The 15,125-nt window shown below is 39.4% G+C and overlaps 1 long non-coding RNA gene across 1 annotated transcript; it reads left to right on the top strand.

Annotated features, from left to right (window-relative positions):
• Positions 1-1,763: 1,763 nt before the first annotated feature.
• On the top strand, positions 1,764-5,266 carry LOC140999168 (uncharacterized). The gene is made up of 3 exons (XR_012179480.1): positions 1,764-1,893; positions 4,890-4,961; positions 5,187-5,266. It is a non-coding gene; the product is annotated as an uncharacterized lncRNA (long non-coding RNA).
• Positions 5,267-15,125: the final 9,859 nt, after the last annotated feature.

Here is a 15,125-nt window from a genome sequence, read left to right as displayed (position 1 = left end):
TACATCTGAATAAAAGCATAAACATATCATTGCAGTACTGTCTGTGGACCTTTCTTCTTCACATTGTAAATTTTAGTTTCAAAATGAAATATCTTCTTATTGTTGGCAGACAACAAAATAAATTTTTCACGTCTGTTTGGAATTATGAAATGTAAGACTGACCAAAGTTTTCATGCCCTCCACCTCTACCTCATCTGCAGTCTCTCTCTCTCTCTCTGTGTATGTGTGTGGGTGGTTGCCTGAGTGGAGACAGGTGAGTGGACCTGGGCGGAGCCACATCAGCTGCATCCTATCCTGCAAATAAGAATCCTACAAAGACTCAGCTCTGCCATATCCACCTCGCTAGATTGTAGTACCTGCTCATTCCTTCTGCTCGGCTCCAGTCCCATCCTCCTCAGCCCTGTTTATCTGCTCTGTGTCTCTGTTCATTCACATTGAACTTTTGAAAAGCTGTTGTCACAGATGTTTATGAGATTAAATCTGATCAACAGCCACTCTGATCCATTTTTTCAGTTAAGAAGTTTTACACTTGTCATATTATGACTTTATGACTTTGCACTTGTCTGTCAGTGGATGTTGTTGTTAAATGTGTTGTTGCTCTTTCAAAGTCAGACTTTATTATCATGCTGGATTTATTGAGGAAGCAAAGAGAGAAAAATGTTCTTTATTACTCATCTAACATGTGTTTCTGATGTGATCTCAGCCAATTAACAACCTGAGGGAGGTCACTACATCTGACTGTGTCGTTAATGTTTGAACAGGTCAGGCTGATCATTTTTTGTTTGCTACTCCTTTAATGGCTTGTTTTTCATGTCAGGTCGTTCGATGTTTACAGTCTCAAACTTCAGTGAGGATGACAATTATATTGATCTGATGCTGTCTTTCTTACCTGTCAGTGTTATCAGCCATGAGGTGATTCTATACATGATTTTGACCTTCGATAATGCACATTTTAGATAGAAAAATGGTTCAAGGATTGAGAGCTACATTCCAACATACACAGATCAGCCACAATATTAAAGGGACTAAGAGGTAGAAGTGAATAATATTGATCATGTTGTTAAAATGCAGTGTTCTGCTGAGAAACCTTAGGTCATGTCATTGATGTGGATGCTAGCTGACGTGCACCACCCACCCAAACACTGTTGCAGACAAAGTATTTCCCCGCTCAACAACAACAATGTTCCACGTTGGCAGTGGCTCCCCGAGCAGCACAATGTGCCCTGTTACAAACTGCTCAGGAATGGCCAGAGAAAGGTATCAAAGTATTCAAGGTGTCGACTTGGCACCTCCATGTGATCAGTGCTATCAAACTGATGGCATCCACATGAATATCAGGACGAAGGTTTCCCAGCACATTTCATTGTAAAAAGGTGATCAATGTTTTTTATTTCACCTATTAGTCTTTTTAATGTTCTGACTGATGGGTGTACAGGTTCTAATAAATCATTCATCTTTGTGTGCTGTGTTATCAGTGATGTTTTTCTGATGACACGCTCCATGTGATCAGTGTTATCAAACTGATCTGCACGTGTCTCTTTTCTGGTCATTTCTAGTAATGATTGATCAGCATCAGACACTATTTAAGGGTGAGATGAACACAGAAAATACACAGTACAACTGAACAGACCGCCACTTTGAGAATGGAGATGACAATGTGTTTTCCTCTGTTGCTGCTGATCTGCTCTCTCTGCACAGCTCAGCTTCAAACAGAGTCTGACAACCAAATTATTCCACTTGGAAAGCAAATTAAAGCTGAGAGAAGAGAACCAACAAATGCTGCTGACCAACAACAGAGATGTACACAAGACATCCATGCTGTGCTGAGAGAGATGAGCGCCTCGCTGGCTGAACAGAGGGTGGAGATGAGGCACTTACAGAGAGAGAATGAAGGTAAAGTAGTATGTAAGGTAGTGAGGGAAGTTATACCAATAAGAACCACTGCTTTGTTACAGGAGGTTTTTGTATAATGTTGTAACACTGAACTGTTTTGCAGTATGACCTGCAGGCAAAGATGAGTCAAAGAAAAGCTTCTGGGAGACTTTATAACGTTCTTCTTAATGTACACAGTGTGTCAGTTTAACAACAGCAACAGAATTTTCTCAGTCTAAAAATCCTTGTCTTCTACACCTTTTAAAATCTTTTGTTTCTTCCATTTTTTCAACTACAGCAACAAACTGAGGTCACTGTTACAGTGTCCTACAATATTACAGCTTCATACACAATTGAAGGACAGAAACAGAACAAGACCAGCGTGCTCACAGATATTAATCAGCACAATTACAAAGTACAGTATAGGCTGATGTGTGCATCTATAGGTTTGGTCATAAACCAAAGTACTGGACTGATTAAGATGTTGACCTGATAGTGGCCTAGATAAAAAGGTGAGTGACGACAGCCGATTAACATCCTGAAGGAGGTCACTACATCTGACTGTGTCATTAATGTTCGAACAGGTCGGGATGATAATCTGTTGTTTGCTACTCCTTCAATGACTTGTTGTTGTTTTCACAAAATAATGATGTTCAATGTTTACAAACTTAAACTTCATTGACGTTGACAATTATAGCTTTCCTGTGTTAGTGACAAACACAACACTGAGCCAGATATTAAAACAAACTCTTTGAATTTTAAGAGTGAAGATGATTTTGGATTTTGGAGCTACATTCAGACATACAGCTACTAATAAATCATTTATGTTTGAGTGCTGTGTTTTCAGTGTTGTTTTCCTGATGACATGCTCAACATAATCAGTGTTATTAACTAAATCTCCTGCACATGTCTCATATAATATTTCTGGTAATGATTGATCAGCATCAGACACTATTTAAGGCTGAGATGAACACAGAAACTACACAGTAGAACTGAACAGACTGGCACTTTGAGAATGGAAATTTTGAGCTGATGATGGCTGCAGATGAAATGTCAGAAGATCAGCAAAGTTCTTACAATCCATCCTGTGGTGAACATGTCTCAGTCAACAGTTGACAGAGCAAAAAAATGTCCTGCTGATGGCAGAAAAATCAATCCGCTGGGGACCAAAATGTCTGTATAGTTTTCAGAGGTTTAGGGTAAATATTATTATATTTTTAATCTTTTACATTTGAATAAATCATACACATATTATTGCACTGATATTTGTGGAGATTAAAGAAAAGTTTGCTTTTGTTTCAAAATGAAATATCCACCTCTTATTGTTTACAGTCACTCTGTGAGCTACATGCCAACATACAGGCACTCAAATAATCATTTATATTTGTGTTTTCCTGATGACATCATTCAAGTTATCAGTGTTATCAAACAGATCTGCACGTGTGTCTTTTCCGCTAATTTCTGGTAATGATTGATCAGCATCAGACACTATTTAAGGCTGAGATGAACACAGAAACGACACAGTACAACTGAACAGACCGCCACTTTGAGAATGGAGATGACAATGTGTTTTCCTCTATTGCTGCTGATCTGCTCTCTCTGCATGGCTCAGCTTCAAACAGAGTCTGACAACCAAATTATTCCACTTGGAAAGCAAACTGAAGCTGAGAGAAGAGAACCAACAAATGCTGCTGACCAACAACAGAGATGTACACAAGACATCCATGCTGTGCTGAGAGAGATGAGCGCCTCGCTGGCTGAACAGAGGGTGGAGATGAGACACTTACAGAGAGAGAATGAAGGTAGAGTATGACTTTTTTACAATTCGACTTGCAGACAAAGATGAGTCAAAGAAAAGCTTCTGTCAAACTTTCCGCAGTGTGTAAGCTTAGCAACAGCAACAACAGTTTTGGCGAGATTTGTGACAATCTGGTCACCAGGTTTTGAGGTACACATTTTGTTATTTGCATTTCAAAATGCTTTGGTTGACCTTTTTCAAAACACAGCCTGAAGATATTGTCTACTGAGTTTTATGATGATTGGATGAATGGTTGAGTTATGGCCAATTCATTCAGACTCGCCCTTTGCAAGGGTATTTAGAGTGAAAGCAACCATGTTGTTCGACATTCGTAATCATTTAAAAAAAATTCTTAGTCCCAAGAAGCTGTATGCCTAATTTGGTGTTGTTTGAGTCAAATATGAAAAAATAGATGTCACTTTACTGTTTTTCAGTGCATGCTAACTAGCACAAAATCCATTATTGCAGCCCCAGATGCTCCTGGAGACTTTTCACATAGAGCACTTTGAGCTGGACTTCAAGTCAACTGGACTTACTGTGTTTGGGCTATGGCCTTTCAGAAATTGCATTTATAATAGCACCACTACCAATTTGGTTCATATTTCTTGAGAAGCATTTGCACACCAGGCCAAGTTTCATGTGTCTAGTTAATTCCAATTCATGGGACTTTGAGCGGTGACACGAGACCAATAATTTTAAACTGACACAAAAACAATATTCAGCTTGAACCCTAAGTAGCACTAACATAAAGTACAGCAGAAGTTGATACAAGCATTATTTAGCATTATAGATGAAAAGTTAGAAGTTAGTTGGAAAGACACTTAAAACCACAAATTGAAATTTTGAGCTGATGATGGCTGCAGATGAAATGTCAGAAGATCAGCAAAGTTCTTACAATCCATCCTGTGGTGAACATGTCTATCATGCTGATCTGCCCAGTCGTTGTGACAACAGTTGACTAAGCAAAAAAATGTCCTGCTGATGGCAGAAAAATCAATCCGCTGGGGACCAAAATGTCTGTACAAAATTTCCCAGATAAAATAGTTGTGAAGATATTTCAGTCCGGGCCAAAGTGGTTGAATAACCAACAGTGCCATCCCACAGAGTCATGCAGTTTACGTGGCTACAAAAGTAAATCAACAATTTGTCAAGTTTCTCAAGGAAAATGATGATGCAGTACATGAAAACTAACATGCACACATTTATTTCTTTAATCAAGTGCAAGGAGCTAAACTGAGAGTACTGGAGTTACAGAAGACTGAGGTTGACAAGTTGAAGCAACAACTTAAAGGTACAGTGTGGAGAATATTTTGGCTACGATAACAAAAGTGTAATATTGGACCATAAGATCATTTATAAGTGCTATATATAAGTCCCGCCCCCCCAGTATGATATAAATGCCCAATGGCCAAAGCAAACCTTGATAAATACAGTAATGATTAAATACTTATAAATATGAAACTGTAAAACATTGTTTCATCAGACACAAATATGTCATGATCTGACTTTTTTCCAGCACAAACAGCAGAGCTGATCTCCATTAAAGCCAGGACTAATGTCACAGAAAACCAGGTGGAGGCTCTAAAGAGAGATGGAAAAGGTAAGACTGAAAACTAAACCAGAAAAGAAAATACTTGAAGAGCTTGATGCTAAAAATCTGAGCATCATTTCAAAACTTACCTAAAATGGTGGATAGCACGAAAATCCAGAACATGTTGGTCACATTGTTGTTTCCAGGGTGAGTTCAGATCAGTGACATTGCTCGCTTTGCAGTATGACCTGCAGGTAAAGATGAGTCAAAGAAAAGCTTCTGGGAGACTTTATAACATTCTTCTTAATGTGCACAGTGTGTCAGTTTAGCAACAGTCAACAGAGTTTTCTCAGTCTTGTCTTCTATAAGAATCCTACAAAGACTCAGCTCTGCCATATCCACCTTGCTAGATCGTAGTACCTGCTCATTCCTTCTGCTCGGCTCCAGTCCCATCCTCCTCAGCCCTGTTTATCTGCTCTGTGTCTGTGTTCATTCACACTGAACTTTTGAAAAGCTATTGTCACAGATGTTTATGAGATTAAGGACTCTATTTTACGCCCCTGGCTGCATTGGTCTCAAAATGAGGTGTGGTCAGATTGCTAGGTTGAGTCAGCGGAAAGCGACAGCGCCATAGACCAACAAAAAGCTGGTCTGAAGTCTAAAGCTCAGACTATTTCCTGCTATTTAAAGGACGCATCAGATGCACCTACACAGACGGGTTCACACCGTTCATACGCTCTGATTTTATGACTTTAGAAGTTGCTTTCAGTTATTTTAAACATTTCCATGAACGCAGTCATGTCACTGTGACAAATATTGTGGCCCATTTAGTCATCTGAACTAAAAGCTATAGTTATAAACTCTCCAAAGGAAACGAGTCAGGAGTTTTAAATAATCAAAGAAGTTCATCAGCTGTTCCTCGTGTGCAATGTGCAAGTTCATGTACAGATACACATGGTTTCTGCTGCTGGAGGATCGCTGTAGGTCATGTCATTAATATTTTCATCATTAACGTATTTCTCCCCTCTCATCCCACCCGTTATTGATCAGGATGATAGTTTTTATGACCCGTCCCGCCTGATCCACGGACTGAGAGCACACACAGAGGGACGCAGCAGCGCTCCTCCTTCTCCTCCTTCTCCTCCTCCTCAGTTAAATATCAGCTTATTTTTTCATATGCAGTCAAACAAAGTTGTTGTTGGGACAGATGGTTGTGAAAAGGCAGAGGGTCCAGCAGCCGAAGATCACATCGCTTTCCCTCAGCAAAGAAGAGTGTCACAGTTTAATATGTGCAGGCCCTGGACCACCTGGCTCTTGAAGGGAATGAGAGAGGTTCATGTTAGGCCCAAAAACACACCCATGACTAATTCATAAAAACCCACCTCTTTGCACAGTGCGCCGCCCAGATTATCCACAGTTTAACCAGCAAAATGGACTTGGACACGCCCTAAACGCACTAAATGTGCTGCACTTCAGACCGTTTAAAAAGGCCCATAAATCTGATCAACAGCCACTCTGATCCATTATTTCAGTTAAGAAGTTTTACACTTGTCATTTTACGACTTTATGACTTTGCACTTGTCTGTCAGTGGGTGTTGTTGTTAAATGTGTTGTTGCTCTTCCAAAGTCAGACTTTATTATAGTGCTGGATTTATTGAGGAAGCAAAGAGAGAAAAATGTTCTTTATTACTCATCTAACATGTGTTTCTGATGTGATCTCAGCCAATTAACAACCTGAGGGAGGTCACTACATCTGACTGTGTCGTTAATGTTTGAACAGGTCAGGCTGATCATTTTTAGTTTGCTGCTTTAATGACTTGTTTTTCATGTCAGGTCGTTTGATGTTTACACTCTCAAACTTCAGTGAGGATGACAATTATATTGATCTGATGCTGTCTTTCTTACCTGTTAGTGTTATCAGCCATCAGGTGATTTTATACATGATTTTGACCTTCGATAATGCACATTTTAGTAAGAATAAAAGTTCAAGGATTGAGAACTACATTCCAACATACACAGATCAGACACTATTAAAAGGACTAAGAGGTAAAGTGAATGAGATTGATCATCTTGTTAAAATGCAGTGTTCTGCTGGGAAACCTTAGGTCATGTCATTGATGTGGATTCTACTTGACGTGCACCATCCACCCAAACACTGTTGCAGACAAAGTATTTCCCCGCTCAACAACAACAACGTTCCACGTTGGCAGTGAATCCCTGACAAATTAGAGACAAGCACATTGTAATGAAAACAGTGATAATTAAATATTTTTCACCATCAAAGATTGTTTTCATTGGAGACACTTTTGCCACTTTTTCGATTAATTCCAGCACAAACATCAGAGCTGATCTCCATTAAAGCCAGGACTAATGTCACAGAAAACCAGGTGGAGGCTCTAAAGAGAGATGGAGAAGGTAAGACTGAAAACTAAACCAGCAATTCAATATTTAAACAGTTTAGTTCTCATAATATTTGTCTAATGTAAAACCTTATCTGATGTGAATAGCACAAAAACACAGAGAATAATATGTGCCTTTAGATAACTTCATTTTGAAACATGCTCATCGTTGCTGTAACATCAGTCACTTTAAAACAAGTATGTTTCTCTCTCTCAGTCAAACAGGTGGCTTTCTCAGCTTCACTGCTGGCGTCAGGTTCTGGAACTTTTGGACCATTTAACACACACACTCCTCTGGTGTTCAGACATGTTGTGACAAACATAGGAAATGCCTACAACCCAAACACAGGTACTCACATTCACAAAATTAAATAATTAAGTTGAATTTTTGGCTATGTCGACATCTATCCAGTTGACAGATGTTGCAGCAGTTGATTCTTCATTTAAAATACACCACAGGTTTTTTCACTACACCAGTGAGAGGAGCCTACCACTTTGAGTTCTACATATTTGGATGGGGACATGCTTCACATCCTTCAGCTGCTACGTTGGTCAAGAATGGACAACATATTTTTATGGCATATGAACATCAGCCGTCCGGTGGAGCGAAATCTTCCAATGGCGTCACGTTGCTTCTAGAGGTTGGAGATGTTGTGTTTATGCGTCACTGGGCCAACACAAGGATATATGACAGTGAAAGTCGCCATACCACCTTCAGTGGTCATCTGCTTTTCACCATGTGAGCAGGAAACAGTCCTTTTTCTTCAACTATATGAAAATCTGCCCACACTGTAGTGTGTATCACTACTTCTTGATAGATGTGTCATTTCTTTCTCTTTTATATGACAGCTGATTGACAACAACAACAATCTTATTGATCAGAAAAGGTTTATGAATTTTTCATTTTTATTATTCTGATTTACAGAATATGCACAGTGATGGACAGCTAGAGAACTTGTGACATTATTTCAAAGACTAGATTAGAGAAGTGAACTAATTTGTGAGAAAGTTGTGGAAATGTTTGCTTTTTCTTAAGTATCTAAGTATGTTGACATACAGAATTACTCTATTTTGTTATGATTATGAAGGCTGGATGACAAAGGTTTGCAGCAACAATCATTTGTACATATTAAACTTATTATTATTGTGTTCTTGTGCATTTGAATAAAAGCATAAAGATATCATTGCATTACTGTCTGTGTCTTTTCTTCAACACGATACATTTCTTTCAAATGAAATATCCTCTTATTGTGAGCAGAGAAGCAAATAAATGTGTCTTATCAGTTTGGGGGTACAGAATTTAAGATTCACCAAAAGTAATTTAAGATTGGACAACTGTTAAACCCACTACTCAAACATAAATTGTACTTTTATATGCACAGTGAGGAATTATATTGTGACTGAAACTGACTGTTTTGTTCTCATTAATGAACTTATAGTGACCAGATTATTCAGTACACATAGTAGTTGTATTTTGATCACCATGTTTTTTTAAACTATAATCTTCCTGTAATATTTCTTTCTGTCTGTTAATTCACATTCAAATCTTAAATAGCTGTTGTCACAGATGTTGATGGGATTAAAGCTCAATCAACAGTCACTCTGATCTATTTTCAGTTCAGAAGCTCAACACTGTGTCATCTTATGACTTAATGTTTCAGCACTTGTCTTTGGTTTTGGGAGAGACTCGTTCATGTCAGTTAAGAAAAAATGTGGCGGTGCTGAAAATGACATAAATTAACGTTGTGTTGTTGCTCTTCAAGAGTCAGACTTTAAAACCACGCTGGATTTATTCAGTAAGCAAAGAGAGAAAACTCTCATCTGTAATGAGTCGTCTGATCTCAGCCGGTTAACAACCCTGAAGGAGGTCACTACATCTGACTGTGTCATTAGTGTTTGAACAGGTCGGGATGATAATCTTTTGTTTGCTACTCCTTCAATGACTTGTTGTTTTCACAAAATAATGATGTTCAATGTTTACACACTTAAACTTCATTGACATTAACAATTATACTGATCTAATGCTGTCTTCCTCTGTCTTTATCAGCCATGATGTGACTGTTAACTGATTTTAACTTAACTTTTAACTCTTGAGTATCCACCATGTAGTGAATAAAATGTGTTTGTAACTCTAATAAATCATTTATGTTTGAGTGCTGTGTTTTCAGTGTTGTTTTCCTGATGACATGCTCAACATAATCAGTGTTATCAACCAAATCTCCTGCACATGTCTCGTATAATATTTCTGGTAATGATTGATCAGCATCAGACACTATTTAAGGCTGAGATGAACACAGAAACTACACAGTACAACTGAACAGACCACCACTTTCAGAATGGAGATGACAATGTGTTTTCCTCTGTTGCTGCTGATCTGCTCTCTCTGCACGGCTCAGCTTCAAACAGAGTCTGACAACCAAATTATTCCACTTGGAAAGCAAACTGAAGCTGAGAGAAGAGAACCAACAAATGCTGCTGACCAACAACAGAGATGTACACAAGACATCCATGCTGTGCTGAGAGAGATGAGCGCCTCGCTGGCTGAACAGAGGGTGGAGATGAGGCACTTACAGAGAGAGAATGAAGGTAGAGTATGACTTTTTTTACAATATGACTTGCAGACAAAGATGAGTCAAAGAAAATATTCTGTGAAACTTTATAGAGTTCTTCTAAATATCCGCAGTGTGTCACCTCAGCAACAGCAACAACAGATTCAGTCAGATTTGTATAATGTTGTAACACTGAACTGTTTTGCAGTATGACCTGCAGGTAAAGATGAGTCAAAGAAAAGCTTCTGGGAGACTTTATAACGTTCTTCTTAATGTACACAGTGTGTCAGTTTAACAATAGCATTGTTTCATTCTTTCATTTTTCAACTACAGCAACAAACTGAGGTCACTGTTACAGTGTCCCACAATATTACAGCTTCATACACAATTGAATGTGCTCACAGATATTAATCAGCACAATTACACAGTACAGTATAGGCTGATGTGTGCATCTGTAGGTTTGGTCATAAACCAAAGTATTGGACTGATTAAGATGTTGACCTGATGGTGGCCTAGATAAAAAGGTGAGGGATGACAGAGGATGTACTATTCATCCTGAGGAGAACATGAATGTCTGTACCAAATTTCATGACTATCATCAAATAGTTATTGAGACGTTTTAGTTGGAAAGACACTGAAAACCACAAATGTTAACTTAATTGTGTTAATTGAAATCCTGCTCTGATGATCAGAGTAGATAAAATATAAATAAAAATTTCATCTATCCAATAGTTGTCAAGATATTTCAGTCTGTGTCAAAGTGGTGGACTGACTGAATGACTGACAGTGACATCCCATAGAGTCATGCAGCTAATGTGGCTACAACAGTAACTCAACAATTTACAGAAGCTTTCCAAGGAAATTGATGTTGCAGTAAAAACTAACATACAGGCATTTACTGTATTTCTCAAGCACAAGCAGCTCAACTGAGAGAACAGAAGACTGAGGTGGAGAAGCTGAAGCAGCAACTTCAAGGTACTGTGTGGAGAACATCACGGCTCTGATGAAGAAAACAAACAATCAATGAAACACTGTTTGAGGTAATCGAACAACAATACAATACAATACATGTTATATAATATTTTTTTAAATGTTCCTTTCTCTCTCTCTCTCAGTCAAACAGGTGGCTTTCTCAGCTTCACTGCTGGCTTCAGGTTCTGGACATACTGGACCATTTAACACACACACTCCTCTGGTCTTCAGACACGTCATCACTAACATTGGAAACGCCTACAACCCAAACACAGGTACTCAAATTCACACATTTATGCTATGTTGACATCAACCTGGTTGACCGATGTTGCAGCAGTTGATTCTTCATTTAAAATGTCCCACAGGTTTTTTCATTGCACCAGTGAGAGGAGCCTACCACTTTGAGTTACACATATTTGGAGCTGGACATGCTTCACATCCTTCAGCTGCTGCGTTGGTCAAGAATGGAGAACATATTTGTATGGCATATGGGCATCAGCCGTCCTATAGTGTGAAATCTTCTAATGGCGTCACGCTGTTTCTAGAGGTCGGAGATGTTGTGTCTGTCAGTCTGTGGACTAACAGATGGGTGTATGACAATTTAAATCGTCATACCACCTTCAGTGGTCATCTCCTTTTCACCATGTGAGCAGGAAACAGTCCTTTTTCTTCAACTATATGATAGCCTTGAGTAGCAGTGTATTAGTACTTCTTGATGAAAGTAAATTTTCTTTCTCTTTTATACTCAAGCTGATTGACAACACTGCACAACAACAGCAACAACAACAATCTTTTTGATAAGAAAAGGTTCATTAATTTTTCATCTGCATGTTTTTTTCTGGATTTAAATCAAAATGCACAGTGATGGACAGTGAGAGAATACTTGTGCCATTTCTTTCAAACACTAGATTAAAAAAGTGAACTAATTTGTGAGAAAATTGTGGAAATGTTTGCTTTTATTAAACATCACATTAAACAAGTTAGTTGACATACAGAATTACTGTATCAAAACCTGCAATTCAAAGACTTAGTGAATGTTTTTATCCTGATTATCAAAGCTGGATGACAAATCTTTGCAATAATAATTATTTGTACACATTTAATATATTATTATTGTGTTCTTTGACATTTGAATAAAAGCATAAACGTATCATCACAGTACTGTCTGTGGACCTTTCTTCAACACATTGTAAATTTTAGTTTCAAAATGAAATATCTTCTTATTGTCGGCAGAAAACAAAATAAATGTTTCACGTCTGTTTGGAAGTATGAAATGTAAGACTGACCAAAGTTTTCATGCCCTCCACCTCTACCTCGTCTGCAGTCTCTCTCTCTCTCTCTCTCTCTCTCTCTCTCTCTCTCTCTCTCTCTCTCTGTCTGTCTGTCTGTGTGTGTATGTGTGTGGGTGGTTGCCTGAGTGGAGACAGGTGAGTGGACCTGAGCGGAGCCACATCAGCTGCATCCCATCCTGCAAATAAGAATCCTACAAAGACTCAGCTCTGCCATATCCACCTCGCTAGTACCTGCTCATTCCTTCTGCTCGGCTCCAGTCCCATCCTCCTCAGCCCTGTTTATCTGCTCTGTGTCTCTGTTCATTCACACTGAACTTTCAAAACGCTGTTTTCACAGATGTTTATGAGATTAAGGACTCTATTTTGCGCCCCTGGCCGCGTTGGTCTCAAAATGAGGTGTGGTCAGGCGCACTGATGGCGGATTGTTATGTTGAGTCAGCAGAAAGCGACAGCACCATAGACCAACAAAAAGCTGGTCTGAAGTCTAAAGCTCAGACTGTTTCCTGCTATTTAAAGGACCCATCAGATGCGCCTACACAGGTTCACACTGTTCATACGCTCTGACTTTATGATTTGAGAAGTTGCTTTCAGTTATTTTAAACATTTCCATGAATGCAGTCATGTCACTGTGACAAATATTGTGGCTCATTTAATCATCAGAACTAAAAGCTGTAGTTATAAACTCTCCAAAGGAAACGAGTCAGGAGTTTTAAATAATCAAAGAAGTTTATCAGCTGTTCCTCCTGTGCAATGTGCATGTTAATGTACAGATACACATGGTTTCTGCTGCTGGAGGATCGCTGCAGGTCATGTCAGTAATATTTTCATCATTAACGTATTTCTCCCCTCTCATCCCACCCGTTATTGATCAGGATGATAGTTTTTATGACCCGTCCCGTCTGAACCACGGACTGAGAGCACACACAGAGGGACGCAGCAGCGCTTCTTCTCCTCCCCAGTTAAATATCAGCTTATTTTTTCATATGCAGTCAAGCAGAGTTGTTGATGGGACAGATGGTTTGTTACCAGCCAGCGCTGCCTGTCTCTTTAAGACGGTTGCTTGGGCTCGGGGTGCGTGCGTGTGTGACGTACAGTGAGAGCGAGAGGTAAACGGTGTGTGAGAGAAGACCGTGTGAGTGCGACTATAAGCTGTGAATGTAACAGACGAGATGGAGATAGCACGAGTTTATTAGCCAGCAGCAGTGTCCAGTCAGAGTTCACCAGGCCCGGTGTTGTGTTCTGCTTCTGAAAGGGAAAATAAAACTGTGCGGTTATGCACGACTGGCCGACTTCGTCTTCATCCCTTCTCTAAGCTTACTTCGGTCCGGACTCCTAGACGCTAGTTACCAGCAACGAGCCAAAACACAGAGAAAACCAGCTCCCAACTACGGTTCGGAGTGACAGGGTTAAGGAAGGTAACAGTTGTGAAAAGGTGGGGCAGAGGGTCCAGCAGCCGAAGATCATATCCCTTTCCCTCTGCAAAGAAGAGTGACACTGTTTAATATGTGCAGGCCCTGAGCACCTGGGAGACCTTAAAGGGAATGGGAGAAGACACTCACGTTGTTTTGATTTATGTTCATAAATACCACATTTTTGCGCTGTACGTCTCCCAGATTATCGGCCGTTTAACCAGCAAAATAGACTTGGACAAACACTAAACGTACTAGCGCTGCACTATAGACCGTCTAAAAAGGCCCTAAAGCTGATCAACAGCCACTCTGATCCATTTCCAGTGGATAAGTTTTACACTTGTAATATTATGACTTTATGACTTTGCACTTGTCTGTCAGTGGATGTTGTTGTTAAATGTGTTGTTGCTCTTTCAAAGTCAGACTTTATTATCATGCTGGATTTATTGAGGAAGCAAAGAGAGAAAAATGTTCTTTATTACTCATCTAACATGTGTTTCTGATGTGATCTCAGCCAATTAACAACCTGAGGGAGGTCACTACATCTGACTGTGTCATTAATGTTTGAAAAGGTCGGGCTGATAATTTTTTGTTTGCTACTCCTTTAATGACTTGTTTTTCATGTCAGGTCGTTCGATGTTTACACTCTCAAACTTCAGTGAGGATGAAAATTATATTGATCTGATGCTGTCTTTCTTACCTGCCAGTGTTATCAGCCATGAGGTGATTTTATACATGATTTTGACCTTCAATAATGCACATTTTAGATAGAAAAATGGTTCAAGGATTGAGAGCTACATTCCAACATACACAGATCAGCCACAATAATAAAGGGACTAAGAGGTAGAAGTGAATAATATTGATCATGTTGTTAAAATGCAGTGTTCTGCTGGGAAACCTTAGGTCATGTCATTGATGTGGATGCTACCTGACGTGCACCACCCACCCAAACACTGTTGCAGACAAAGTATTTCCCCGCTCAACAACAACAACGTTCCACGTTGGCAGTGGCTCCCCGAGCAGGACATTGTGCCCTGTTACAAACTGCTCAGGAATGGCCAGAGAAACATAACAAAGTATTCAAGGTGTCGACTTGGCCTCCAATTTTCCCAGATCCCAATCCAATCAAGCATCCATGGTCTGAGCCGGAACCAGTACAATCCTACTTGGTCTGCAACAGTGTTCTGGTGGGTGGTGCACATCAAGTGGAATCCACATGAATATCAGGACCCAAGGTTTCCCAGCACATTTCATTGTAACAAGGTGATCAATGTTTTTCACTTCACCTAATCTTTTTAATGTT

The sequence above is a fragment of the Pagrus major genome, chromosome 7, assembly GCF_040436345.1.
Source record: "Pagrus major chromosome 7, Pma_NU_1.0".
NCBI classification, from domain to species: Eukaryota; Metazoa; Chordata; class Actinopteri; order Spariformes; family Sparidae; genus Pagrus; species Pagrus major.
Note: the sequence above shows the minus strand (reverse complement) of the source record. Positions and strands in the feature narration are given on the sequence as shown.